This window comes from Microcebus murinus, chromosome 14, assembly GCF_040939455.1.
Source record: "Microcebus murinus isolate Inina chromosome 14, M.murinus_Inina_mat1.0, whole genome shotgun sequence".
Taxonomy (NCBI): Eukaryota; Metazoa; Chordata; class Mammalia; order Primates; family Cheirogaleidae; genus Microcebus; species Microcebus murinus.
In genome coordinates this window covers 81,686,949-81,714,391 of record NC_134117.1, presented here as the reverse complement: position 1 = coordinate 81,714,391, position 27,443 = coordinate 81,686,949, and the positions used below count along the sequence as shown (strand labels likewise).

The following is a 27,443-nucleotide window of genomic DNA, read 5'->3' as shown; positions in this document are numbered from 1 at the left end:
TTGCCGTGCCACCCCGGGAACAGGACTGCAGGCCCCGGCCCTTCCCACCTCCTCCTCCTCCTCCTCCTCCCCCCCCCGCGCCCCCCCCCCCGGACATGGCACAGGGCTCAGAGACACCTCAGACTCTTGCTACCCAAGGTGCGAAGGGCATCAGTTGCTCCTCCAACCCCCCCCCCGCCCAGCAGACCACGTTGTCCAGCCAGCCCCCGGGCCTCCCTGGGGTGCCCAGCACAAAAGTGCAGACACCCACCGGACCCTCAGTCTCAGCTTTCAGATGTTTTTGCCACTCTAAGGACCCGCAGGCCCGCTGGGCCTTCGGGCAGGACAGAGAGCCCCGGGATCCGACGTGTAGAGCTGCGTGTACGTACGTCCCCATCAGGAGGCGGTCCCCACCTCCGCGGCTCTCCCCTCGCGGGGAGCGGCAGCCCCAGCCGGCAGCCGCAGGGCATCAGGGAAGACACCAGGCTGGGCCCCCCGCGGCACAGCGGGGGCACGTCCCCCGCACTCGACTTAGGGAAGGCTGCTGGAGACTGCTGCGGCCACCCTGCTGCCGGGTTTCTGGAGGGCTTCCTGGAAGCAGCCTCCACACCAAGCCCTTGGAAGGCCCAGGCGACGGAGGAGCCGGTCAGGCAGGGGCCGAGGACGGTGAGAGGCCGGGCGGGAAGGAGCATGTCAGGCAGGGGCAGAGGACGGTGACAGGCCGGGCGGGGAGGAGCCGGTCAGGCGGGGGCCCAGGACAGTGACGGGCCTGGCCGGGGAGGAGTGCGTCAGGCAGGGGCAGAGGAGACGGGCTGGGTAAGGGGTAGAGTGACAGTTAGGGCACAATTCACAATCGCAAAGACGTGGAAGCGACCCGAGTGCCCATCCATCCAGGAGTGCATTAATAAAATGTGGCGCGTGGACACCACGGAGTGCCATTCGGCTGTGAGGAGCAGCGGTGAGAGGGCGCCTCTCGTGTTCTCCTGGCCAGAGCTGGAACCCGTTCCAGTAAGCCAGGTATCCCAAGAATGGACACACGAGCACCACGTGAGCGCGCTCACCAGCAAATTGGTACGAACGGATGGACACCTAAGTGGACGGAGAGGAATCACCTTCATCGGGTGGGTGTCGGGCGGGTGGGGGGAGGCGATGGGCATCCACATCCATTAGGAATGGGGTGGGTGCGCACCGACTGGGGGATGGGCGCACTTGAAGCTCTGACCCCAGGGGGGAGGCTTGGAGAGGGCAACTGTACCCGACCTTAACACTGGTACCCCCACAATACGCTGGAACAACATGAGAGGTATATGAATGAGAACACAGGGGGGAGGGGTGCACGGGCAACACATGTCACCTGAATACTTGTACTCCCATCATCTGCTTGAAAAGAGAGAGAAAAGAAAATGCAATCATAGAGGTAAGAGACACTTTTTAAAAATCATGAATCCGAAGAGAAAAGTAAAAGGAGGCCTGTGGAGCAGGTCTGGGTGTGACTCCGGATCCCCCAACATCAGGTGCCACCACCAAAGATTCCTGCGTGGAGCCCATAGAACCCCCAAAAGCAACGGGACGAGTTCTGGTCACATACTCCCTCAAAATGACATCCTGGCCTTCTTCTGGAACTCCCTCCCCTCTCAGACTCTCAAGGTTTTCTCCAGCGTGTCGGTTCCCACAGAGCAGACCTTTGGTCTGAGACCTGACAGTCCAGATGCCACGCATGCTGCCGCGTGGCGGCGGTGTCGCGATTTGGGACAAGAGGAGGCCCCACGGTGCGGGCTGGGGCGCCAGGCAGCTCGGCGGGCGCTGAGGGTTGGGGTCACCCCCACCCCGGGCCGCCGCCGCGCTCCCAGAAAGGGGACAGAACAAGAGGCAAAAAAAAAAAAAAAAAAAAAGAAGCAGCCTGTGGCCCCCGGTATTCCCAGGCGGTCTCCCATCCAAGTACTGACCGGGCCCGACCCTGCTTAGCTTCCGAGACCAGACGAGATCGGGGGGCGTTCAGGGTGGTGTGGCCCTAGACGGCGGCGGAGGGCGCCCCTGCCCCGCTCAAGAAGCCGAGCCTCTCTGCGCTTTCCCCCCGCCGCCGCCGCCGCCGCCGCCGCCGCCGCCGCCGCCGCCTCCCGCCCCAGGCCCCGCGCCGGGCCGGGCCTGTTGAGCTCGCCGGCCGGGTCCCGTGGGCTCCCAGGGACGGGGGTGATGGGCGGGGCGGGGCGGGGGGCTGTCTCTCTATACACACACACACTCACACTCACTCACACTCACACAAGATGCGCCTCCACGGCTGGACTCGCCAAGGTGGAGCCCTCCCAGCCCCCCTCGTCTCCTCGCCCGGCCTCCTTCACCTACCCGCTGCCCACCCCCAGCGCGTCGCCGCCGCTGACGCTGACTGCGCACGCGCGCGCCCTTTGACCCCAGCCAGGGGCCGCCCTCCCCCACAACCCCTTTCAGCTGTGCCCCCCCTCGCCCTGTGGGTGGGCTGCCGCCTATTCCCCCGGGCCAGGGCTGGGGCACAGCGCAAGGGGGAGGGGAGCCAGTGTATGGGGCGTCTCTCTCTGGGGATGTGTCCCATGGGTGGGGTGGGGTGGCGTGGTTTGTGGGGCGCTGAAGAAATCAGTCCCCTCCATCTCCTACCTCTGGAAAACGCCCAAGCCCGTGGAGAACCGCCGGCACCGCTTCGTGGGGGCCGGGACCCTCCTCTGTGTCCTCCTGTGGCCCGGTCCAAGGGGCCTGGGCCTGGCCGGGGCTGCATTGGACCCCGACCACCCTGGCGTGTGGACTCGCTAAAAATCGGCCATTAGATATTGGATTCCAGCTTCATTGAGGTCATTTCACTAATGAGTGCACCGGAAAGAGTTTCCTAATCCATCTGTGAGGGTGGCAACTGAAAGAGAATTTGAAAGCTGACAGAATAGGCGAGGGAAGGCATAGGAGATTTCCACACCCAGCAAGGAAGCCTTTCCCGAAATGGAAGAAAGAAACGAGCAAACAGAGACACCGGTAGCCCGCCCGGAAAAGAGTCTGCCCCCGAGAGAAAGCACCCTGACCAGGTTCACCCGTGGGTGGGTGGCGAGCTAGCGGCGTTCAGAAGAGCGAGGCCCGCAGTCTGTGCGGAAGACACCTGCACTCGGGTGTGTGTGGCGGCCCGATTCACAAGCAGCTCTAGATGTTAAACCAAGGAGAAGCCAGGGAGTTCCCAAGGCCCCAGGTGTCCTCAGCCCACGACTGGCTGCTGTGGGAATGCGAAGCCCGGCTCCTTGTCTCAGAGCGGGGTTCCCAGGAGGATCAGGCTGAAGCTGGGACTTGGCCTCAAAGTGTCCCCTCGCATGGCCACCCCCTTCCCCTTCCTGCTCCTCTACTCCTGGTGCCCCTCCATCCAGGGGCCAGACCTTAAAGAGTCACCGCAAGAGAATCCTGGTCCCAAAGGAGCCTTCTGGGGGACCGGTGCTGAGAGAGGTTGTGGGCATGGCCCGCTGGGGCTCTGCCCGACCCAGGGCTGAGAGATGCCACCTCCCAGCTCTGGGTCCCTGCAGGAAGTGTTGGCAAGCACAGGGCCAGTCCCCCAAAGGCCCAGGTGCAGGGAGCCCAGGCCAAGCAGCCTGTGGAAGAAGCCACTTGCCGTGCCACCCCGGGAACAGGACTGCAGGCCCCGGCCCTTCCCACCTCCTCCTCCTCCTCCTCCTCCCCCCCCCCGCGCCCCCCCCCCGGACATGGCACAGGGCTCAGAGACACCTCAGACTCTTGCTACCCAAGGTGCGAAGGGCATCAGTTGCTCCTCCAACCCCCCCCCGCCCAGCAGACCACGTTGTCCAGCCAGCCCCCGGGCCTCCCTGGGGTGCCCAGCACAAAAGTGCAGACACCCACCGGACCCTCAGTCTCAGCTTTCGGATGTTTTTGCCACTCTAAGGACCCGCAGGCCCGCTGGGCCTTCGGGCAGGACAGAGAGCCCCGGGATCCGACGTGGAGAGCTGCGTGTACGTACGTCCCCATCAGGAGGCGGTCCCCACCTCCGCGGCTCTCCCCTCGCGGGGAGCGGCAGCCCCAGCCGGCAGCCGCAGGGCATCAGGGAAGACACCAGGCTGGGCCCCCCGCGGCACAGCGGGGGCACGTCCCCCGCACTCGACTTAGGGAAGGCTGCTGGAGACTGCTGCGGCCACCCTGCTGCCGGGTTTCTGGAGGGCTTCCTGGAAGCAGCCTCCACACCAAGCCCTTGGAAGGCCCAGGCGACGGAGGAGCCGGTCAGGCAGGGGCCGAGGACGGTGAGAGGCCGGGCGGGAAGGAGCATGTCAGGCAGGGGCAGAGGACGGTGACAGGCCGGGCGGGGAGGAGCCGGTCAGGCGGGGGCCCAGGACAGTGACGGGCCTGGCCGGGGAGGAGTGCGTCAGGCAGGGGCAGAGGAGACGGGCTGGGTAAGGGGTAGAGTGACAGTTAGGGCACAATTCACAATCGCAAAGACGTGGAAGCGACCCGAGTGCCCATCCATCCAGGAGTGCATTAATAAAATGTGGCGCGTGGACACCACGGAGTGCCATTCGGCTGTGAGGAGCAGCGGTGAGAGGGCGCCTCTCGTGTTCTCCTGGCCAGAGCTGGAACCCGTTCCAGTAAGCCAGGTATCCCAAGAATGGACACACGAGCACCACGTGAGCGCGCTCACCAGCAAATTGGTACGAACGGATGGACACCTAAGTGGACGGAGAGGAATCACCTTCATCGGGTGGGTGTCGGGCGGGTGGGGGGAGGCGATGGGCATCCACATCCATTAGGAATGGGGTGGGTGCGCACCGACTGGGGGATGGGCGCACTTGAAGCTCTGACCCCAGGGGGGAGGCTTGGAGAGGGCAACTGTACCCGACCTTAACACTGGTACCCCCACAATACGCTGGAACAACATGAGAGGTATATGAATGAGAACACAGGGGGGAGGGGTGCACGGGCAACACATGTCACCTGAATACTTGTACTCCCATCATCTGCTTGAAAAGAGAGAGAAAAGAAAATGCAATCATAGAGGTAAGAGACACTTTTTAAAAATCATGAATCCGAAGAGAAAAGTAAAAGGAGGCCTGTGGAGCAGGTCTGGGTGTGACTCCGGATCCCCCAACATCAGGTGCCACCACCAAAGATTCCTGCGTGGAGCCCATAGAACCCCCAAAAGCAACGGGACGAGTTCTGGTCACATACTCCCTCAAAATGACATCCTGGCCTTCTTCTGGAACTCCCTCCCCTCTCAGACTCTCAAGGTTTTCTCCAGCGTGTCGGTTCCCACAGAGCAGACCTTTGGTCTGAGACCTGACAGTCCAGATGCCACGCATGCTGCCGCGTGGCGGCGGTGTCGCGATTTGGGACAAGAGGAGGCCCCACGGTGCGGGCTGGGGCGCCAGGCAGCTCGGCGGGCGCTGAGGGTTGGGGTCACCCCCACCCCGGGCCGCCGCCGCGCTCCCAGAAAGGGGACAGAACAAGAGGCAAAAAAAAAAAAAAAAAAAAAGAAGCAGCCTGTGGCCCCCGGTATTCCCAGGCAGTCTCCCATCCAAGTACTGACCGGGCCCGACCCTGCTTAGCTTCCGAGACCAGACGAGATCGGGGGGCGTTCAGGGTGGTGTGGCCCTAGACGGCGGCGGAGGGCGCCCCTGCCCCGCTCAAGAAGCCGAGCCTCTCTGCGCTTTCCCCCCGCCGCCGCCGCCGCCGCCGCCGCCGCCGCCGCCGCCGCCGCCTCCCGCCCCAGGCCCCGCGCCGGGCCGGGCCTGTTGAGCTCGCCGGCCGGGTCCCGTGGGCTCCCAGGGACGGGGGTGATGGGCGGGGCGGGGCGGGGGGCTGTCTCTCTATACACACACACACACACTCACACTCACTCACACTCAAACAAGATGCGCCTCCACGGCTGGACTCGCCAAGGTGGAGCCCTCCCAGCCCCCCTCGTCTCCTCGCCCGGCCTCCTTCACCTACCCGCTGCCCACCCCCAGCGCGTCGCCGCCGCTGACGCTGACTGCGCACGCGCGCGCCCTTTGACCCCAGCCAGGGGCCGCCCTCCCCCACAACCCCTTTCAGCTGTGCCCCCCCTCGCCCTGTGGGTGGGCTGCCGCCTATTCCCCCGGGCCAGGGCTGGGGCACAGCGCAAGGGGGAGGGGAGCCAGTGTATGGGGCGTCTCTCTCTGGGGATGTGTCCCATGGGTGGGGTGGGGTGGCGTGGTTTGTGGGGCGCTGAAGAAATCAGTCCCCTCCATCTCCTACCTCTGGAAAACGCCCAAGCCCCTGGAGAACCGCCGGCACCGCTTCTTGGGGGCCGGGACCCTCCTCTGTGTCCTCCTGTGGCCCGGTCCAAGGGGCCTGGGCCTGGCCGGGGCTGCATTGGACCCCGACCACCCTGGCGTGTGGACTCGCTAAAAATCGGCCATTAGATATTGGATTCCAGCTTCATTGAGGTCATTTCACTAATGAGTGCACCGGAAAGAGTTTCCTAATCCATCTGTGAGGGTGGCAACTGAAAGAGAATTTGAAAGCTGACAGAATAGGCGAGGGAAGGCATAGGAGATTTCCACACCCAGCAAGGAAGCCTTTCCCGAAATGGAAGAAAGAAACGAGCAAACAGAGACACCGGTAGCCCGCCCGGAAAAGAGTCTGCCCCCGAGAGAAAGCACCCTGACCAGGTTCACCCGTGGGTGGGTGGCGAGCTAGCGGCGTTCAGAAGAGCGAGGCCCGCAGTCTGTGCGGAAGACACCTGCACTCGGGTGTGTGTGGCGGCCCGATTCACAAGCAGCTCTAGATGTTAAACCAAGGAGAAGCCAGGGAGTTCCCAAGGCCCCAGGTGTCCTCAGCCCACGACTGGCTGCTGTGGGAATGCGAAGCCCGGCTCCTTGTCTCAGAGCGGGGTTCCCAGGAGGATCAGGCTGAAGCTGGGACTTGGCCTCAAAGTGTCCCCTCGCATGGCCACCCCCTTCCCCTTCCTGCTCCTCTACTCCTGGTGCCCCTCCATCCAGGGGCCAGACCTTAAAGAGTCACCGCAAGAGAATCCTGGTCCCAAAGGAGCCTTCTGGGGGACCGGTGCTGAGAGAGGTTGTGGGCATGGCCCGCTGGGGCTCTGCCCGACCCAGGGCTGAGAGATGCCACCTCCCAGCTCTGGGTCCCTGCAGGAAGTGTTGGCAAGCACAGGGCCAGTCCCCCAAAGGCCCAGGTGCAGGGAGCCCAGGCCAAGCAGCCTGTGGAAGAAGCCACTTGCCGTGCCACCCCGGGAACAGGACTGCAGGCCCCGGCCCTTCCCACCTCCTCCTCCTCCTCCTCCTCCCCCCCCCGCGCCCCCCCCCCCGGACATGGCACAGGGCTCAGAGACACCTCAGACTCTTGCTACCCAAGGTGCGAAGGGCATCAGTTGCTCCTCCAACCCCCCCCCGCCCAGCAGACCACGTTGTCCAGCCAGCCCCCGGGCCTCCCTGGGGTGCCCAGCACAAAAGTGCAGACACCCACCGGACCCTCAGTCTCAGCTTTCGGATGTTTTTGCCACTCTAAGGACCCGCAGGCCCGCTGGGCCTTCGGGCAGGACAGAGAGCCCCGGGATCCGACGTGTAGAGCTGCGTGTACGTACGTCCCCATCAGGAGGCGGTCCCCACCTCCGCGGCTCTCCCCTCGCGGGGAGCGGCAGCCCCAGCCGGCAGCCGCAGGGCATCAGGGAAGACACCAGGCTGGGCCCCCCGCGGCACAGCGGGGGCACGTCCCCCGCACTCGACTTAGGGAAGGCTGCTGGAGACTGCTGCGGCCACCCTGCTGCCGGGTTTCTGGAGGGCTTCCTGGAAGCAGCCTCCACACCAAGCCCTTGGAAGGCCCAGGCGACGGAGGAGCCGGTCAGGCAGGGGCCGAGGACGGTGAGAGGCCGGGCGGGAAGGAGCATGTCAGGCAGGGGCAGAGGACGGTGACAGGCCGGGCGGGGAGGAGCCGGTCAGGCGGGGGCCCAGGACAGTGACGGGCCTGGCCGGGGAGGAGTGCGTCAGGCAGGGGCAGAGGAGACGGGCTGGGTAAGGGGTAGAGTGACAGTTAGGGCACAATTCACAATCGCAAAGACGTGGAAGCGACCCGAGTGCCCATCCATCCAGGAGTGCATTAATAAAATGTGGCGCGTGGACACCACGGAGTGCCATTCGGCTGTGAGGAGCAGCGGTGAGAGGGCGCCTCTCGTGTTCTCCTGGCCAGAGCTGGAACCCGTTCCAGTAAGCCAGGTATCCCAAGAATGGACACACGAGCACCACGTGAGCGCGCTCACCAGCAAATTGGTACGAACGGATGGACACCTAAGTGGACGGAGAGGAATCACCTTCATCGGGTGGGTGTCGGGCGGGTGGGGGGAGGCGATGGGCATCCACATCCATTAGGAATGGGGTGGGTGCGCACCGACTGGGGGATGGGCGCACTTGAAGCTCTGACCCCAGGGGGGAGGCTTGGAGAGGGCAACTGTACCCGACCTTAACACTGGTACCCCCACAATACGCTGGAACAACATGAGAGGTATATGAATGAGAACACAGGGGGGAGGGGTGCACGGGCAACACATGTCACCTGAATACTTGTACTCCCATCATCTGCTTGAAAAGAGAGAGAAAAGAAAATGCAATCATAGAGGTAAGAGACACTTTTTAAAAATCATGAATCCGAAGAGAAAAGTAAAAGGAGGCCTGTGGAGCAGGTCTGGGTGTGACTCCGGATCCCCCAACATCAGGTGCCACCACCAAAGATTCCTGCGTGGAGCCCATAGAACCCCCAAAAGCAACGGGACGAGTTCTGGTCACATACTCCCTCAAAATGACATCCTGGCCTTCTTCTGGAACTCCCTCCCCTCTCAGACTCTCAAGGTTTTCTCCAGCGTGTCTGTTCCCACAGAGCAGACCTTTGGTCTGAGACCTGACAGTCCAGATGCCACGCATGCTGCCGCGTGGCGGCGGTGTCGCGGCTTGGGACAAGAGGAGGCCCCACGGTGCGGGCTGGGGCGCCAGGCAGCGCGGCGGGCGCTGAGGGTTGGGGTCACCCCCACCCCGGGCCGCCGCCGCGCTCCCAGAAAGGGGACAGAACAAGAGGCAAAAAAAAAAAAAAAAAAAGAAGCAGCCTGTGGCCCCCGGTATTCCCAGGCGGTCTCCCATCCAAGTACTGACCGGGCCCGACCCTGCTTAGCTTCCGAGACCAGACGAGATCGGGGGGCGTTCAGGGTGGTGTGGCCCTAGACGGCGGCGGAGGGCGCCCCTGCCCCGCTCAAGAAGCCGAGCCTCTCTGCGCTTTCCCCCCGCCGCCGCCGCCGCCGCCGCCGCCGCCGCCGCCGCCGCCTCCCGCCCCAGGCCCCGCGCCGGGCCGGGCCTGTTGAGCTCGCCGGCCGGGTCCCGTGGGCTCCCAGGGACGGGGGTGATGGGCGGGGCGGGGCGGGGGGCTGTCTCTCTATACACACACACACACACTCACACTCACTCACACTCACACAAGATGCGCCTCCACGGCTGGACTCGCCAAGGTGGAGCCCTCCCAGCCCCCCTCGTCTCCTCGCCCGGCCTCCTTCACCTACCCGCTGCCCACCCCCAGCGCGTCGCCGCCGCTGACGCTGACTGCGCACGCGCGCGCCCTTTGACCCCAGCCAGGGGCCGCCCTCCCCCACAACCCCTTTCAGCTGTGCCCCCCCTCGCCCTGTTGGTGGGCTGCCGCCTATTCCCCCGGGCCAGGGCTGGGGCACAGCGCAAGGGGGAGGGGAGCCAGTGTATGGGGCGTCTCTCTCTGGGGATGTGTCCCATGGGTGGGGTGGGGTGGCGTGGTTTGTGGGGCGCTGAAGAAATCAGTCCCCTCCATCTCCTACCTCTGGAAAACGCCCAAGCCCGTGGAGAACCGCCGGCACCGCTTCGTGGGGGCCGGGACCCTCCTCTGTGTCCTCCTGTGGCCCGGTCCAAGGGGCCTGGGCCTGGCCGGGGCTGCATTGGACCCCGACCACCCTGGCGTGTGGACTCGCTAAAAATCGGCCATTAGATATTGGATTCCAGCTTCATTGAGGTCATTTCACTAATGAGTGCACCGGAAAGAGTTTCCTAATCCATCTGTGAGGGTGGCAACTGAAAGAGAATTTGAAAGCTGACAGAATAGGCGAGGGAAGGCATAGGAGATTTCCACACCCAGCAAGGAAGCCTTTCCCGAAATGGAAGAAAGAAACGAGCAAACAGAGACACCGGTAGCCCGCCCGGAAAAGAGTCTGCCCCCGAGAGAAAGCACCCTGACCAGGTTCACCCGTGGGTGGGTGGCGAGCTAGCGGCGTTCAGAAGAGCGAGGCCCGCAGTCTGTGCGGAAGACACCTGCACTCGGGTGTGTGTGGCGGCCCGATTCACAAGCAGCTCTAGATGTTAAACCAAGGAGAAGCCAGGGAGTTCCCAAGGCCCCAGGTGTCCTCAGCCCACGACTGGCTGCTGTGGGAATGCGAAGCCCGGCTCCTTGTCTCAGAGCGGGGTTCCCAGGAGGATCAGGCTGAAGCTGGGACTTGGCCTCAAAGTGTCCCCTCGCATGGCCACCCCCTTCCCCTTCCTGCTCCTCTACTCCTGGTGCCCCTCCATCCAGGGGCCAGACCTTAAAGAGTCACCGCAAGAGAATCCTGGTCCCAAAGGAGCCTTCTGGGGGACCGGTGCTGAGAGAGGTTGTGGGCATGGCCCGCTGGGGCTCTGCCCGACCCAGGGCTGAGAGATGCCACCTCCCAGCTCTGGGTCCCTGCAGGAAGTGTTGGCAAGCACAGGGCCAGTCCCCCAAAGGCCCAGGTGCAGGGAGCCCAGGCCAAGCAGCCTGTGGAAGAAGCCACTTGCCGTGCCACCCCGGGAACAGGACTGCAGGCCCCGGCCCTTCCCACCTCCTCCTCCTCCTCCTCCTCCCCCCCCCGCGACCCCCCCCCCCGGACATGGCACAGGGCTCAGAGACACCTCAGACTCTTGCTACCCAAGGTGCGAAGGGCATCAGTTGCTCCTCCAACCCCCCCCCGCCCAGCAGACCACGTTGTCCAGCCAGCCCCCGGGCCTCCCTGGGGTGCCCAGCACAAAAGTGCAGACACCCACCGGACCCTCAGTCTCAGCTTTCAGATGTTTTTGCCACTCTAAGGACCCGCAGGCCCGCTGGGCCTTCGGGCAGGACAGAGAGCCCCGGGATCCGACGTGTAGAGCTGCGTGTACGTACGTCCCCATCAGGAGGCGGTCCCCACCTCCGCGGCTCTCCCCTCGCGGGGAGCGGCAGCCCCAGCCGGCAGCCGCAGGGCATCAGGGAAGACACCAGGCTGGGCCCCCCGCGGCACAGCGGGGGCACGTCCCCCGCACTCGACTTAGGGAAGGCTGCTGGAGACTGCTGCGGCCACCCTGCTGCCGGGTTTCTGGAGGGCTTCCTGGAAGCAGCCTCCACACCAAGCCCTTGGAAGGCCCAGGCGACGGAGGAGCCGGTCAGGCAGGGGCCGAGGACGGTGAGAGGCCGGGCGGGAAGGAGCATGTCAGGCAGGGGCAGAGGACGGTGACAGGCCGGGCGGGGAGGAGCCGGTCAGGCGGGGGCCCAGGACAGTGACGGGCCTGGCCGGGGAGGAGTGCGTCAGGCAGGGGCAGAGGAGACGGGCTGGGTAAGGGGTAGAGTGACAGTTAGGGCACAATTCACAATCGCAAAGACGTGGAAGCGACCCGAGTGCCCATCCATCCAGGAGTGCATTAATAAAATGTGGCGCGTGGACACCACGGAGTGCCATTCGGCTGTGAGGAGCAGCGGTGAGAGGGCGCCTCTCGTGTTCTCCTGGCCAGAGCTGGAACCCGTTCCAGTAAGCCAGGTATCCCAAGAATGGACACACGAGCACCACGTGAGCGCGCTCACCAGCAAATTGGTACGAACGGATGGACACCTAAGTGGACGGAGAGGAATCACCTTCATCGGGTGGGTGTCGGGCGGGTGGGGGGAGGCGATGGGCATCCACATCCATTAGGAATGGGGTGGGTGCGCACCGACTGGGGGATGGGCGCACTTGAAGCTCTGACCCCAGGGGGGAGGCTTGGAGAGGGCAACTGTACCCGACCTTAACACTGGTACCCCCACAATACGCTGGAACAACATGAGAGGTATATGAATGAGAACACAGGGGGGAGGGGTGCACGGGCAACACATGTCACCTGAATACTTGTACTCCCATCATCTGCTTGAAAAGAGAGAGAAAAGAAAATGCAATCATAGAGGTAAGAGACACTTTTTAAAAATCATGAATCCGAAGAGAAAAGTAAAAGGAGGCCTGTGGAGCAGGTCTGGGTGTGACTCCGGATCCCCCAACATCAGGTGCCACCACCAAAGATTCCTGCGTGGAGCCCATAGAACCCCCAAAAGCAACGGGACGAGTTCTGGTCACATACTCCCTCAAAATGACATCCTGGCCTTCTTCTGGAACTCCCTCCCCTCTCAGACTCTCAAGGTTTTCTCCAGCGTGTCTGTTCCCACAGAGCAGACCTTTGGTCTGAGACCTGACAGTCCAGATGCCACGCATGCTGCCGCGTGGCGGCGGTGTCGCGGCTTGGGACAAGAGGAGGCCCCACGGTGCGGGCTGAGGCGCCAGGCAGCGCGGCGGGCGCTGAGGGTTGGGGTCACCCCCACCCCGGGCCGCCGCCGCGCTCCCAGAAAGGGGACAGAACAAGAGGCAAAAAAAAAAAAAAAAAAAAAAGAAGCAGCCTGTGGCCCCCGGTATTCCCAGGCAGTCTCCCATCCAAGTACTGACCGGGCCCGACCCTGCTTAGCTTCCGAGACCAGACGAGATCGGGGGCGTTCAGGGTGGTGTGGCCCTAGACGGCGGCGGAGGGCGCCCCTGCCCCGCTCAAGAAGCCGAGCCTCTCTGCGCTTTCCCGCCGCCGCCGCCGCCGCCGCCGCCTCCCGCCCCAGGCCCCGCGCCGGGCCGGGCCTGTTGAGTTCGCCGGCCGGGTCCCGTGGGCTCCCAGGGACGGGGGTGATGGGCGGGGCGGGGCGGGGGGCTGTCTCTCTATACACACACACACACACTCACACTCACTCACACTCACACAAGATGCGCCTCCACGGCTGGACTCGCCAAGGTGGAGCCCTCCCAGCCCCCCTCGTCTCCTCGCCTGGCCTCCTTCACCTACCCGCTGCCCACCCCCAGCGCGTCGCCGCCGCTGACGCTGACTGCGCACGCGCGCGCCCTTTGACCCCAGCCAGGGGCCGCCCTCCCCCACAACCCCTTTCAGCTGTGCCCCCCCTCGCCCTGTGGGTGGGCTGCCGCCTATTCCCCCGGGCCAGGGCTGGGGCACAGCGCAAGGGGGAGGGGAGCCAGTGTATGGGGCGTCTCTCTCTGGGGATGTGTCCCATGGGTGGGGTGGGGTGGCGTGGTTTGTGGGGCGCTGAAGAAATCAGTCCCCTCCATCTCCTACCTCTGGAAAACGCCCAAGCCCGTGGAGAACCGCCGGCACCGCTTCGTGGGGGCCGGGACCCTCCTCTGTGTCCTCCTGTGGCCCGGTCCAAGGGGCCTGGGCCTGGCCGGGGCTGCATTGGACCCCGACCACCCTGGCGTGTGGACTCGCTAAAAATCGGCCATTAGATATTGGATTCCAGCTTCATTGAGGTCATTTCACTAATGAGTGCACCGGAAAGAGTTTCCTAATCCATCTGTGAGGGTGGCAACTGAAAGAGAATTTGAAAGCTGACAGAATAGGCGAGGGAAGGCATAGGAGATTTCCACACCCAGCAAGGAAGCCTTTCCCGAAATGGAAGAAAGAAACGAGCAAACAGAGACACCGGTAGCCCGCCCGGAAAAGAGTCTGCCCCCGAGAGAAAGCACCCTGACCAGGTTCACCCGTGGGTGGGTGGCGAGCTAGCGGCGTTCAGAAGAGCGAGGCCCGCAGTCTGTGCGGAAGACACCTGCGCTCGGGTGTGTGTGGCGGCCCGATTCACAAGCAGCTCTAGATGTTAAACCAAGGAGAAGCCAGGGAGTTCCCAAGGCCCCAGGTGTCCTCAGCCCACGACTGGCTGCTGTGGGAATGCGAAGCCCGGCTCCTTGTCTCAGAGCGGGGTTCCCAGGAGGATCAGGCTGAAGCTGGGACTTGGCCTCAAAGTGTCCCCTCGCATGGCCACCCCCTTCCCCTTCCTGCTCCTCTACTCCTGGTGCCCCTCCATCCAGGGGCCAGACCTTAAAGAGTCACCGCAAGAGAATCCTGGTCCCAAAGGAGCCTTCTGGGGGACCGGTGCTGAGAGAGGTTGTGGGCATGGCCCGCTGGGGCTCTGCCCGACCCAGGGCTGAGAGATGCCACCTCCCAGCTCTGGGTCCCTGCAGGAAGTGTTGGCAAGCACAGGGCCAGTCCCCCAAAGGCCCAGGTGCAGGGAGCCCAGGCCAAGCAGCCTGTGGAAGAAGCCACTTGCCGTGCCACCCCGGGAACAGGACTGCAGGCCCCGGCCCTTCCCACCTCCTCCTCCTCCTCCTCCTCCCCCCCCCCGCGCCCCCCCCCCGGACATGGCACAGGGCTCAGAGACACCTCAGACTCTTGCTACCCAAGGTGCGAAGGGCATCAGTTGCTCCTCCAAACCCCCCCCCGCCCAGCAGACCACGTTGTCCAGCCAGCCCCCGGGCCTCCCTGGGGTGCCCAGCACAAAAGTGCAGACACCCACCGGACCCTCAGTCTCAGCTTTCGGATGTTTTTGCCACTCTAAGGACCCGCAGGCCCGCTGGGCCTTCGGGCAGGACAGAGAGCCCCGGGACCCGACGTGGAGAGCTGCGTGTACGTACGTCCCCATCAGGAGGCGGTCCCCACCTCCGCGGCTCTCCCCTCGCGGGGAGCGGCAGCCCCAGCCGGCAGCCGCAGGGCATCAGGGAAGACACCAGGCTGGGCCCCCGCGGCACAGCGGGGGCACGTCCCCCGCACTCGACTTAGGGAAGGCTGCTGGAGACTGCTGCGGCCACCCTGCTGCCGGGTTTCTGGAGGGCTTCCTGGAAGCAGCCTCCACACCAAGCCCTTGGAAGGCCCAGGCGACGGAGGAGCCGGTCAGGCAGGGGCCGAGGACGGTGAGAGGCCGGGCGGGAAGGAGCATGTCAGGCAGGGGCAGAGGACGGTGACAGGCCGGGCGGGGAGGAGCCGGTCAGGCGGGGGCCCAGGACAGTGACGGGCCTGGCCGGGGAGGAGTGCGTCAGGCAGGGGCAGAGGAGACGGGCTGGGTAAGGGGTAGGGTGACAGTTAGGGCACAATTCACAATCGCAAAGACGTGGAAGCGACCCGAGTGCCCATCCATCCAGGAGTGCATTAATAAAATGTGGCGCGTGGACACCACGGAGTGCCATTCGGCTGTGAGGAGCAGCGGTGAGAGGGCGCCTCTCGTGTTCTCCTGGCCAGAGCTGGAACCCGTTCCAGTAAGCCAGGTATCCCAAGAATGGACACACGAGCACCACGTGAGCGCGCTCACCAGCAAATTGGTACGAACGGATGGACACCTAAGTGGACGGAGAGGAATCACCTTCATCGGGTGGGTGTCGGGCGGGTGGGGGGAGGCGATGGGCATCCACATCCATTAGGAATGGGGTGAGTGCGCACCGACTGGGGGATGGGCGCACTTGAAGCTCTGACCCCAGGGGGGAGGCTTGGAGAGGGCAACTGTACCCGACCTTAACACTGGTACCCCCACAATACGCTGGAACAACATGAGAGGTATATGAATGAGAACACAGGGGGGAGGGGTGCACGGGCAACACATGTCACCTGAATACTTGTACTCCCATCATCTGCTTGAAAAGAGAGAGAAAAGAAAATGCAATCATAGAGGTAAGAGACACTTTTTAAAAATCATGAATCCGAAGAGAAAAGTAAAAGGAGGCCTGTGGAGCAGGTCTGGGTGTGACTCCGGATCCCCCAACATCAGGTGCCACCACCAAAGATTCCTGCGTGGAGCCCATAGAACCCCCAAAAGCAACGGGACGAGTTCTGGTCACATACTCCCTCAAAATGACATCCTGGCCTTCTTCTGGAACTCCCTCCCCTCTCAGACTCTCAAGGTTTTCTCCAGCGTGTCTGTTCCCACAGAGCAGACCTTTGGTCTGAGACCTGACAGTGCAGATGCCACGCATGCTGCCGCGTGGCGGCGGTGTCGCGGCTTGGGACAAGAGGAGGCCCCACGGTGCGGGCTGAGGCGCCAGGCAGCGCGGCGGGCGCTGAGGGTTGGGGTCACCCCCACCCCGGGCCGCCGCCGCGCTCCCAGAAAGGGGACAGAACAAGAGGCAAAAAAAAAAAAAAAAAAAAAAGAAGCAGCCTGTGGCCCCCGGTATTCCCAGGCAGTCTCCCATCCAAGTACTGACCGGGCCCGACCCTGCTTAGCTTCCGAGACCAGACGAGATCGGGGGCGTTCAGGGTGGTGTGGCCCTAGACGGCGGCGGAGGGCGCCCCTGCCCCGCTCAAGAAGCCGAGCCTCTCTGCGCTTTCCCGCCGCCGCCGCCGCCGCCGCCGCCTCCCGCCCCAGGCCCCGCGCCGGGCCGGGCCTGTTGAGTTCGCCGGCCGGGTCCCGTGGGCTCCCAGGGACGGGGGTGATGGGCGGGGCGGGGCGGGGGGCTGTCTCTCTATACACACACACACACACTCACACTCACTCACACTCACACAAGATGCGCCTCCACGGCTGGACTCGCCAAGGTGGAGCCCTCCCAGCCCCCCTCGTCTCCTCGCCCGGCCTCCTTCACCTACCCGCTGCCCACCCCCAGCGCGTCGCCGCCGCTGACGCTGACTGCGCACGCGCGCGCCCTTTGACCCCAGCCAGGGGCCGCCCTCCCCCACAACCCCTTTCAGCTGTGCCCCCCCTCGCCCTGTGGGTGGGCTGCCGCCTATTCCCCCGGGCCAGGGCTGGGGCACAGCGCAAGGGGGAGGGGAGCCAGTGTATGGGGCGTCTCTCTCTGGGGATGTGTCCCATGGGTGGGGTGGGGTGGCGTGGTTTGTGGGGCGCTGAAGAAATCAGTCCCCTCCATCTCCTACCTCTGGAAAACGCCCAAGCCCGTGGAGAACCGCCGGCACCGCTTCGTGGGGGCCGGGACCCTCCTCTGTGTCCTCCTGTGGCCCGGTCCAAGGGGCCTGGGCCTGGCCGGGGCTGCATTGGACCCCGACCACCCTGGCGTGTGGACTCGCTAAAAATCGGCCATTAGATATTGGATTCCAGCTTCATTGAGGTCATTTCACTAATGAGTGCACCGGAAAGAGTTTCCTAATCCATCTGTGAGGGTGGCAACTGAAAGAGAATTTGAAAGCTGACAGAATAGGCGAGGGAAGGCATAGGAGATTTCCACACCCAGCAAGGAAGCCTTTCCCGAAATGGAAGAAAGAAACGAGCAAACAGAGACACCGGTAGCCCGCCCGGAAAAGAGTCTGCCCCCGAGAGAAAGCACCCTGACCAGGTTCACCCGTGGGTGGGTGGCGAGCTAGCGGCGTTCAGAAGAGCGAGGCCCGCAGTCTGTGCGGAAGACACCTGCACTCGGGTGTGTGTGGCGGCCCGATTCACAAGCAGCTCTAGATGTTAAACCAAGGAGAAGCCAGGGAGTTCCCAAGGCCCCAGGTGTCCTCAGCCCACGACTGGCTGCTGTGGGAATGCGAAGCCCGGCTCCTTGTCTCAGAGCGGGGTTCCCAGGAGGATCAGGCTGAAGCTGGGACTTGGCCTCAAAGTGTCCCCTCGCATGGCCACCCCCTTCCCCTTCCTGCTCCTCTACTCCTGGTGCCCCTCCATCCAGGGGCCAGACCTTAAAGAGTCACCGCAAGAGAATCCTGGTCCCAAAGGAGCCTTCTGGGGGACCGGTGCTGAGAGAGGTTGTGGGCATGGCCCGCTGGGGCTCTGCCCGACCCAGGGCTGAGAGATGCCACCTCCCAGCTCTGGGTCCCTGCAGGAAGTGTTGGCAAGCACAGGGCCAGTCCCCCAAAGGCCCAGGTGCAGGGAGCCCAGGCCAAGCAGCCTGTGGAAGAAGCCACTTGCCGTGCCACCCCGGGAACAGGACTGCAGGCCCCGGCCCTTCCCACCTCCTCCTCCTCCTCCTCCTCCCCCCCCCCGCGCCCCCCCCCCGGACATGGCACAGGGCTCAGAGACACCTCAGACTCTTGCTACCCAAGGTGCGAAGGGCATCAGTTGCTCCTCCAACCCCCCCCCCGCCCAGCAGACCACGTTGTCCAGCCAGCCCCCGGGCCTCCCTGGGGTGCCCAGCACAAAAGTGCAGACACCCACCGGACCCTCAGTCTCAGCTTTCGGATGTTTTTGCCACTCTAAGGACCCGCAGGCCCGCTGGGCCTTCGGGCAGGACAGAGAGCCCCGGGATCCGACGTGGAGAGCTGCGTGTACGTACGTCCCCATCAGGAGGCGGTCCCCACCTCCGCGGCTCTCCCCTCGCGGGGAGCGGCAGCCCCAGCCGGCAGCCGCAGGGCATCAGGGAAGACACCAGGCTGGGCCCCCCGCGGCACAGCGGGGGCACGTCCCCCGCACTCGACTTAGGGAAGGCTGCTGGAGACTGCTGCGGCCACCCTGCTGCCGGGTTTCTGGAGGGCTTCCTGGAAGCAGCCTCCACACCAAGCCCTTGGAAGGCCCAGGCGACGGAGGAGCCGGTCAGGCAGGGGCCGAGGACGGTGAGAGGCCGGGCGGGAAGGAGCATGTCAGGCAGGGGCAGAGGACGGTGACAGGCCGGGCGGGGAGGAGCCGGTCAGGCGGGGGCCCAGGACAGTGACGGGCCTGGCCGGGGAGGAGTGCGTCAGGCAGGGGCAGAGGAGACGGGCTGGGTAAGGGGTAGAGTGACAGTTAGGGCACAATTCACAATCGCAAAGACGTGGAAGCGACCCGAGTGCCCATCCATCCAGGAGCGCATTAATAAAATGTGGCGCGTGGACACCACGGAGTGCCATTCGGCTGTGAGGAGCAGCGGTGAGAGGGCGCCTCTCGTGTTCTCCTGGCCAGAGCTGGAACCCGTTCCAGTAAGCCAGGTATCCCAAGAATGGACACACGAGCACCACGTGAGCGCGCTCACCAGCAAATTGGTACGAACGGATGGACACCTAAGTGGACGGAGAGGAATCACCTTCATCGGGTGGGTGTCGGGCGGGTGGGGGGAGGCGATGGGCATCCACATCCATTAGGAATGGGGTGGGTGCGCACCGACTGGGGGATGGGCGCACTTGAAGCTCTGACCCCAGGGGGGAGGCTTGGAGAGGGCAACTGTACCCGACCTTAACACTGGTACCCCCACAATACGCTGGAACAACATGAGAGGTATATGAATGAGAACACAGGGGGGAGGGGTGCACGGGCAACACATGTCACCTGAATACTTGTACTCCCATCATCTGCTTGAAAAGAGAGAGAAAAGAAAATGCAATCATAGAGGTAAGAGACACTTTTTAAAAATCATGAATCCGAAGAGAAAAGTAAAAGGAGGCCTGTGGAGCAGGTCTGGGTGTGACTCCGGATCCCCCAACATCAGGTGCCACCACCAAAGATTCCTGCGTGGAGCCCATAGAACCCCCAAAAGCAACGGGACGAGTTCTGGTCACATACTCCCTCAAAATGACATCCTGGCCTTCTTCTGGAACTCCCTCCCCTCTCAGACTCTCAAGGTTTTCTCCAGCGTGTCTGTTCCCACAGAGCAGACCTTTGGTCTGAGACCTGACAGTGCAGATGCCACGCATGCTGCCGCGTGGCGGCGGTGTCGCGGCTTGGGACAAGAGGAGGCCCCACGGTGCGGGCTGAGGCGCCAGGCAGCGCGGCGGGCGCTGAGGGTTGGGGTCACCCCCACCCCGGGCCGCCGCCGCGCTCCCAGAAAGGGGACAGAACAAGAGGCAAAAAAAAAAAAAAAAAAAAAGAAGCAGCCTGTGGCCCCCGGTATTCCCAGGCAGTCTCCCATCCAAGTACTGACCGGGCCCGACCCTGCTTAGCTTCCGAGACCAGACGAGATCGGGGGCGTTCAGGGTGGTGTGGCCCTAGACGGCGGCGGAGGGCGCCCCTGCCCCGCTCAAGAAGCCGAGCCTCTCTGCGCTTTCCCGCCGCCGCCGCCGCCGCCGCCGCCGCCGCCGCCGCCTCCCGCCCCAGGCCCCGCGCCGGGCCGGGCCTGTTGAGTTCGCCGGCCGGGTCCCGTGGGCTCCCAGGGACGGGGGTGATGGGCGGGGCGGGGCGGGGGGCTGTCTCTCTATACACACACACACACACTCACACTCACTCACACTCACACAAGATGCGCCTCCACGGCTGGACTCGCCAAGGTGGAGCCCTCCCAGCCCCCCTCGTCTCCTCGCCCGGCCTCCTTCACCTACCCGCTGCCCACCCCCAGCGCGTCGCCGCCGCTGACGCTGACTGCGCACGCGCGCGCCCTTTGACCCCAGCCAGGGGCCGCCCTCCCCCACAACCCCTTTCAGCTGTGCCCCCCCTCGCCCTGTGGGTGGGCTGCCGCCTATTCCCCCGGGCCAGGGCTGGGGCACAGCGCAAGGGGGAGGGGAGCCAGTGTATGGGGCGTCTCTCTCTGGGGATGTGTCCCATGGGTGGGGTGGGGTGGCGTGGTTTGTGGGGCGCTGAAGAAATCAGTCCCCTCCATCTCCTACCTCTGGAAAACGCCCAAGCCCGTGGAGAACCGCCGGCACCGCTTCGTGGGGGCCGGGACCCTCCTCTGTGTCCTCCTGTGGCCCGGTCCAAGGGGCCTGGGCCTGGCCGGGGCTGCATTGGACCCCGACCACCCTGGCGTGTGGACTCGCTAAAAATCGGCCATTAGATATTGGATTCCAGCTTCATTGAGGTCATTTCACTAATGAGTGCACCGGAAAGAGTTTCCTAATCCATCTGTGAGGGTGGCAACTGAAAGAGAATTTGAAAGCTGACAGAATAGGCGAGGGAAGGCATAGGAGATTTCCACACCCAGCAAGGAAGCCTTTCCCGAAATGGAAGAAAGAAACGAGCAAACAGAGACACCGGTAGCCCGCCCGGAAAAGAGTCTGCCCCCGAGAGAAAGCACCCTGACCAGGTTCACCCGTGGGTGGGTGGCGAGCTAGCGGCGTTCAGAAGAGCGAGGCCCGCAGTCTGTGCGGAAGACACCTGCACTCGGGTGTGTGTGGCGGCCCGATTCACAAGCAGCTCTAGATGTTAAACCAAGGAGAAGCCAGGGAGTTCCCAAGGCCCCAGGTGTCCTCAGCCCACGACTGGCTGCTGTGGGAATGCGAAGCCCGGCTCCTTGTCTCAGAGCGGGGTTCCCAGGAGGATCAGGCTGAAGCTGGGACTTGGCCTCAAAGTGTCCCCTCGCATGGCCACCCCCTTCCCCTTCCTGCTCCTCTACTCCTGGTGCCCCTCCATCCAGGGGCCAGACCTTAAAGAGTCACCGCAAGAGAATCCTGGTCCCAAAGGAGCCTTCTGGGGGACCGGTGCTGAGAGAGGTTGTGGGCATGGCCCGCTGGGGCTCTGCCCGACCCAGGGCTGAGAGATGCCACCTCCCAGCTCTGGGTCCCTGCAGGAAGTGTTGGCAAGCACAGGGCCAGTCCCCCAAAGGCCCAGGTGCAGGGAGCCCAGGCCAAGCAGCCTGTGGAAGAAGCCACTTGCCGTGCCACCCCGGGAACAGGACTGCAGGCCCCGGCCCTTCCCACCTCCTCCTCCTCCTCCTCCTCCCCCCCCCCGCGCCCCCCCCCCGGACATGGCACAGGGCTCAGAGACACCTCAGACTCTTGCTACCCAAGGTGCGAAGGGCATCAGTTGCTCCTCCAACCCCCCCCCGCCCAGCAGACCACGTTGTCCAGCCAGCCCCCGGGCCTCCCTGGGGTGCCCAGCACAAAAGTGCAGACACCCACCGGACCCTCAGTCTCAGCTTTCGGATGTTTTTGCCACTCTAAGGACCCGCAGGCCCGCTGGGCCTTCGGGCAGGACAGAGAGCCCCGGGATCCGACGTGGAGAGCTGCGTGTACGTACGTCCCCATCAGGAGGCGGTCCCCACCTCCGCGGCTCTCCCCTCGCGGGGAGCGGCAGCCCCAGCCGGCAGCCGCAGGGCATCAGGGAAGACACCAGGCTGGGCCCCCCGCGGCACAGCGGGGGCACGTCCCCCGCACTCGACTTAGGGAAGGCTGCTGGAGACTGCTGCGGCCACCCTGCTGCCGGGTTTCTGGAGGGCTTCCTGGAAGCAGCCTCCACACCAAGCCCTTGGAAGGCCCAGGCGACGGAGGAGCCGGTCAGGCAGGGGCCGAGGACGGTGAGAGGCCGGGCGGGAAGGAGCATGTCAGGCAGGGGCAGAGGACGGTGACAGGCCGGGCGGGGAGGAGCCGGTCAGGCGGGGGCCCAGGACAGTGACGGGCCTGGCCGGGGAGGAGTGCGTCAGGCAGGGGCAGAGGAGACGGGCTGGGTAAGGGGTAGAGTGACAGTTAGGGCACAATTCACAATCGCAAAGACGTGGAAGCGACCCGAGTGCCCATCCATCCAGGAGTGCATTAATAAAATGTGGCGCGTGGACACCACGGAGTGCCATTCGGCTGTGAGGAGCAGCGGTGAGAGGGCGCCTCTCGTGTTCTCCTGGCCAGAGCTGGAACCCGTTCCAGTAAGCCAGGTATCCCAAGAATGGACACACGAGCACCACGTGAGCGCGCTCACCAGCAAATTGGTACGAACGGATGGACACCTAAGTGGACGGAGAGGAATCACCTTCATCGGGTGGGTGTCGGGCGGGTGGGGGGAGGCGATGGGCATCCACATCCATTAGGAATGGGGTGGGTGCGCACCGACTGGGGGATGGGCGCACTTGAAGCTCTGACCCCAGGGGGGAGGCTTGGAGAGGGCAACTGTACCCGACCTTAACACTGGTACCCCCACAATACGCTGGAACAACATGAGAGGTATATGAATGAGAACACAGGGGGGAGGGGTGCACGGGCAACACATGTCACCTGAATACTTGTACTCCCATCATCTGCTTGAAAAGAGAGAGAAAAGAAAATGCAATCATAGAGGTAAGAGACACTTTTTAAAAATCATGAATCCGAAGAGAAAAGTAAAAGGAGGCCTGTGGAGCAGGTCTGGGTGTGACTCCGGATCCCCCAACATCAGGTGCCACCACCAAAGATTCCTGCGTGGAGCCCATAGAACCCCCAAAAGCAACGGGACGAGTTCTGGTCACATACTCCCTCAAAATGACATCCTGGCCTTCTTCTGGAACTCCCTCCCCTCTCAGACTCTCAAGGTTTTCTCCAGCGTGTCTGTTCCCACAGAGCAGACCTTTGGTCTGAGACCTGACAGTCCAGATGCCACGCATGCTGCCGCGTGGCGGCGGTGTCGCGGCTTGGGACAAGAGGAGGCCCCACGGTGCGGGCTGAGGCGCCAGGCACCGCGGCGGGCGCTGAGGGTTGGGGTCACCCCCACCCCGGGCCGCCGCCGCGCTCCCAGAAAGGGGACAGAACAAGAGGCAAAAAAAAAAAAAAAAAACAAGAAGCAGCCTGTGGCCCCCGGTATTCCCAGGCAGTCTCCCATCCAAGTACTGACCGGGCCCGACCCTGCTTAGCTTCCGAGACCAGACGAGATCGGGGGCGTTCAGGGTGGTGTGGCCCTAGACGGCGGCGGAGGGCGCCCCTGCCCCGCTCAAGAAGCCGAGCCTCTCTGCGCTTTCCCGCCGCCGCCGCCGCCGCCTCCCGCCCCAGGCCCCGCGCCGGGCCGGGCCTGTTGAGTTCGCCGGCCGGGTCCCGTGGGCTCCCAGGGACGGGGGTGATGGGCGGGGCGGGGCGGGGGGCTGTCTCTCTATACACACACACACACACTCACACTCACTCACACTCACACAAGATGCGCCTCCACGGCTGGACTCGCCAAGGTGGAGCCCTCCCAGCCCCCCTCGTCTCCTCGCCCGGCCTCCTTCACCTACCCGCTGCCCACCCCCAGCGCGTCGCCGCCGCTGACGCTGACTGCGCACGCGCGCGCCCTTTGACCCCAGCCAGGGGCCGCCCTCCCCCACAACCCCTTTCAGCTGTGCCCCCCCTCGCCCTGTGGGTGGGCTGCCGCCTATTCCCCCGGGCCAGGGCTGGGGCACAGCGCAAGGGGGAGGGGAGCCAGTGTATGGGGCGTCTCTCTCTGGGGATGTGTCCCATGGGTGGGGTGGGGTGGCGTGGTTTGTGGGGCGCTGAAGAAATCAGTCCCCTCCATCTCCTACCTCTGGAAAACGCCCAAGCCCGTGGAGAACCGCCGGCACCGCTTCGTGGGGGCCGGGACCCTCCTCTGTGTCCTCCTGTGGCCCGGTCCAAGGGGCCTGGGCCTGGCCGGGGCTGCATTGGACCCCGACCACCCTGGCGTGTGGACTCGCTAAAAATCGGCCATTAGATATTGGATTCCAGCTTCATTGAGGTCATTTCACTAATGAGTGCACCGGAAAGAGTTTCCTAATCCATCTGTGAGGGTGGCAACTGAAAGAGAATTTGAAAGCTGACAGAATAGGCGAGGGAAGGCATAGGAGATTTCCACACCCAGCAAGGAAGCCTTTCCCGAAATGGAAGAAAGAAACGAGCAAACAGAGACACCGGTAGCCCGCCCGGAAAAGAGTCTGCCCCCGAGAGAAAGCACCCTGACCAGGTTCACCCGTGGGTGGGTGGCGAGCTAGCGGCGTTCAGAAGAGCGAGGCCCGCAGTCTGTGCGGAAGACACCTGCACTCGGGTGTGTGTGGCGGCCCGATTCACAAGCAGCTCTAGATGTTAAACCAAGGAGAAGCCAGGGAGTTCCCAAGGCCCCAGGTGTCCTCAGCCCACGACTGGCTGCTGTGGGAATGCGAAGCCCGGCTCCTTGTCTCAGAGCGGGGTTCCCAGGAGGATCAGGCTGAAGCTGGGACTTGGCCTCAAAGTGTCCCCTCGCATGGCCACCCCCTTCCCCTTCCTGCTCCTCTACTCCTGGTGCCCCTCCATCCAGGGGCCAGACCTTAAAGAGTCACCGCAAGAGAATCCTGGTCCCAAAGGAGCCTTCTGGGGGACCGGTGCTGAGAGAGGTTGTGGGCATGGCCCGCTGGGGCTCTGCCCGACCCAAGGCTGAGAGATGCCACCTCCCAGCTCTGGGTCCCTGCAGGAAGTGTTGGCAAGCACAGGGCCAGTCCCCCAAAGGCCCAGGTGCAGGGAGCCCAGGCCAAGCAGCCTGTGGAAGAAGCCACTTGCCGTGCCACCCCGGGAACAGGACTGCAGGCCCCGGCCCTTCCCACCTCCTCCTCCTCCTCCTCCTCCCCCCCCCCGCGCCCCCCCCCCGGACATGGCACAGGGCTCAGAGACACCTCAGACTCTTGCTACCCAAGGTGCGAAGGGCATCAGTTGCTCCTCCAACCCCCCCCCGCCCAGCAGACCACGTTGTCCAGCCAGCCCCCGGGCCTCCCTGGGGTGCCCAGCACAAAAGTGCAGACACCCACCGGACCCTCAGTCTCAGCTTTCGGATGTTTTTGCCACTCTAAGGACCCGCAGGCCCGCTGGGCCTTCGGGCAGGACAGAGAGCCCCGGGATCCGACGTGGAGAGCTGCGTGTACGTACGTCCCCATCAGGAGGCGGTCCCCACCTCCGCGGCTCTCCCCTCGCGGGGAGCGGCAGCCCCAGCCGGCAGCCGCAGGGCCTCAGGGAAGACACCAGGCTGGGCCCCCCGCGGCACAGCGAGGGCACGTCCCCCGCACTCGACTTAGGGAAGGCTGCTGGAGACTGCTGCGGCCACCCTGCTGCCGGGTTTCTGGAGGGCTTCCTGGAAGCAGCCTCCACACCAAGCCCTTGGAAGGCCCAGGCGACGGAGGAGCCGGTCAGGCAGGGGCCGAGGACGGTGAGAGGCCGGGCGGGAAGGAGCATGTCAGGCAGGGGCAGAGGACGGTGACAGGCCGGGCGGGGAGGAGCCGGTCAGGCGGGGGCCCAGGACAGTGACGGGCCTGGCCGGGGAGGAGTGCGTCAGGCAGGGGCAGAGGAGACGGGCTGGGTAAGGGGTAGAGTGACAGTTAGGGCACAATTCACAATCGCAAAGACGTGGAAGCGACCCGAGTGCCCATCCATCCAGGAGTGCATTAATAAAATGTGGCGCGTGGACACCACGGAGTGCCATTCGGCTGTGAGGAGCAGCGGTGAGAGGGCGCCTCTCGTGTTCTCCTGGCCAGAGCTGGAACCCGTTCCAGTAAGCCAGGTATCCCAAGAATGGACACACGAGCACCACGTGAGCGCGCACACCAGCAAATTGGTACGAACGGATGGACACCTAAGTGGACGGAGAGGAATCACCTTCATCGGGTGGGTGTCGGGCGGGTGGGGGGAGGCGATGGGCATCCACATCCATTAGGAATGGGGTGGGTGCGCACCGACTGGGGGATGGGCGCACTTGAAGCTCTGACCCCAGGGGGGAGGCTTGGAGAGGGCAACTGTACCCGACCTTAACACTGGTACCCCCACAATACGCTGGAACAACATGAGAGGTATATGAATGAGAACACAGGGGGGAGGGGTGCACGGGCAACACATGTCACCTGAATACTTGTACTCCCATCATCTGCTTGAAAAGAGAGAGAAAAGAAAATGCAATCATAGAGGTAAGAGACACTTTTTAAAAATCATGAATCCGAAGAGAAAAGTAAAAGGAGGCCTGTGGAGCAGGTCTGGGTGTGACTCCGGATCCCCCAACATCAGGTGCCACCACCAAAGATTCCTGCGTGGAGCCCATAGAACCCCCAAAAGCAACGGGACGAGTTCTGGTCACATACTCCCTCAAAATGACATCCTGGCCTTCTTCTGGAACTCCCTCCCCTCTCAGACTCTCAAGGTTTTCTCCAGCGTGTCTGTTCCCACAGAGCAGACCTTTGGTCTGAGACCTGACAGTCCAGATGCCACGCATGCTGCCGCGTGGCGGCGGTGTCGCGGCTTGGGACAAGAGGAGGCCCCACGGTGCGGGCTGAGGCGCCAGGCAGCGCGGCGGGCGCTGAGGGTTGGGGTCACCCCCACCCCGGGCCGCCGCCGCGCTCCCAGAAAGGGGACAGAACAAGAGGCAAAAAAAAAAAAAAAAAAAAAAAGAAGCAGCCTGTGGCCCCCGGTATTCCCAGGCAGTCTCCCATCCAACTACTGACCGGGCCCGACCCTGCTTAGCTTCCGAGACCAGACGAGATCGGGGGCGTTCAGGGTAGTGTGGCCCTAGACGGCGGCGGAGGGCGCCCCTGCCCCGCTCAAGAAGCCGAGCCTCTCTGCGCTTTCCCCCCGCCGCCGCCGCCGCCGCCGCCGCTGCCGCCGCCGCCGCCGCCTCCCGCCCCAGGCCCCGCGCCGGGCCGGGCCTGTTGAGTTCGCCGGCCGGGTCCCGTGGGCTCCCAGGGACGGGGGTGATGGGCGGGGCGGGGCGGGGGGCTGTCTCTCTATACACACACACACACACTCACACTCACTCACACTCACACAAGATGCGCCTCCACGGCTGGACTCGCCAAGGTGGAGCCCTCCCAGCCCCCCTCGTCTCCTCGCCCGGCCTCCTTCACCTACCCGCTGCCCACCCCCAGCGCGTCGCCGCCGCTGACGCTGACTGCG

General features: G+C 64.1%; 8 pseudogenes; all 8 read right to left on the bottom strand.

The window, feature by feature from the left end:
• Nucleotides 1–1,876: 1,876 nt before the first annotated feature.
• Nucleotides 1,877–1,996, bottom strand: LOC142876228 (uncharacterized; annotated as a pseudogene).
• A 3,467-nt stretch (nucleotides 1,997–5,463) lies between these two features.
• Nucleotides 5,464–5,583, bottom strand: LOC142876290 (uncharacterized; annotated as a pseudogene).
• Nucleotides 5,584–9,055: 3,472 nt separating this feature from the next.
• Nucleotides 9,056–9,175, bottom strand: LOC142876227 (uncharacterized; annotated as a pseudogene).
• A 3,473-nt stretch (nucleotides 9,176–12,648) lies between these two features.
• LOC142876175 (uncharacterized) lies at nucleotides 12,649–12,767 on the bottom strand (annotated as a pseudogene).
• A 3,454-nt stretch (nucleotides 12,768–16,221) lies between these two features.
• Nucleotides 16,222–16,340, bottom strand: LOC142876173 (uncharacterized; annotated as a pseudogene).
• A 3,454-nt stretch (nucleotides 16,341–19,794) lies between these two features.
• On the bottom strand, nucleotides 19,795–19,913 carry LOC142876172 (uncharacterized; annotated as a pseudogene).
• A 3,465-nt stretch (nucleotides 19,914–23,378) lies between these two features.
• On the bottom strand, nucleotides 23,379–23,497 carry LOC142876171 (uncharacterized; annotated as a pseudogene).
• A 3,449-nt stretch (nucleotides 23,498–26,946) lies between these two features.
• LOC142876302 (uncharacterized) lies at nucleotides 26,947–27,065 on the bottom strand (annotated as a pseudogene).
• Nucleotides 27,066–27,443: the final 378 nt, after the last annotated feature.